This window comes from Gossypium hirsutum, chromosome A12, assembly GCF_007990345.1.
Source record: "Gossypium hirsutum isolate 1008001.06 chromosome A12, Gossypium_hirsutum_v2.1, whole genome shotgun sequence".
NCBI lineage: Eukaryota > Viridiplantae > Streptophyta > Magnoliopsida > Malvales > Malvaceae > Gossypium > Gossypium hirsutum.
This window is the reverse complement of record NC_053435.1, coordinates 11,889,033-11,890,091: the sequence shown is the minus strand read 5'-3', so window position 1 is coordinate 11,890,091 and position 1,059 is coordinate 11,889,033.

Genomic DNA, 1,059 nt, shown 5'->3' with positions numbered 1-1,059 from the left:
TTCAATTTTTTTACATGAAAAGATAATGGCTAAATTTCAATTCTAATACCTCTAATTTTTTATAGCTAAATTTTAGTTTTAATCTCTATATTTCGCTCAAATCAATAGCTCTAAGTCCTTCCTTACATGATACATGCCCAATGTTTTCTTTCCCTTTTTTGAATGACAATATAATGGCTAAATTTCAAATTTAATCCTCTAATTTATATGGTTAAATATCAATTTTGATCCCTATATTTCGCTCAAATTTGAAATTTAATCTCTATACTTTAATTTTAACATAATTTTGTACTTCAACCTTTTTAATGTCATTAGTTAGTTTAAATGCTTTATTCTGATTAAAATGCTTATGTAAAATTTAAAAAATTGTTAACACCGTAAAAATTCTCTATTAAATTCAGGTCAATTACAATGTTATTTTTTGTTATATGGATATCAAGTGAGTATTATTTTTTTCTAATTCTAAAATGCCACTCAGGAAAATTTAACAGAAAAATTTTGACGGTGTTTACAAATGAATCTAGATTTTAAATTTGAAAAGTTAGAAGGCTAAATTCCCTAAAAATAAAAGTATGTATATTAAGCTCCAAATATATCTGTTAAATATGACTCCTATTTTCAGTCAAATTTAAGAAATAATCTTCTAGTTAAACTCTGTTTATTTGTTTCAATTAAACTCTGATTAGTCTAGATTATTTTTTTATTATTTGACCTATGAATTTAGCCTATAAATAGGCTCTTTTGCAACCTTAGAAAATACACCCATTAGAGATAAGAGCTCATAACACATTTAGAGAATTTTATGTTTACGTTTTGAGGGTTCTTTGTTTTCGAGGGGGTTTAGTTTTTATCTCCATCTTTTGTACTCTTCGCTCTTTTACTATTATAATAAAATTATCTTTGCCCGTGGTTTTTTATCCTATTTGGAGGAGTTTTTCCACGTTAAATTTGTGTGTTCAATTTCTCAATTTCTTCTGCTATTTTTACTTGTTCGTTGCTAAATCTGGTCGATTCTTAACAAGTGGTATTAGAGCTAGTTCAATTTTCATAGATAAGCTC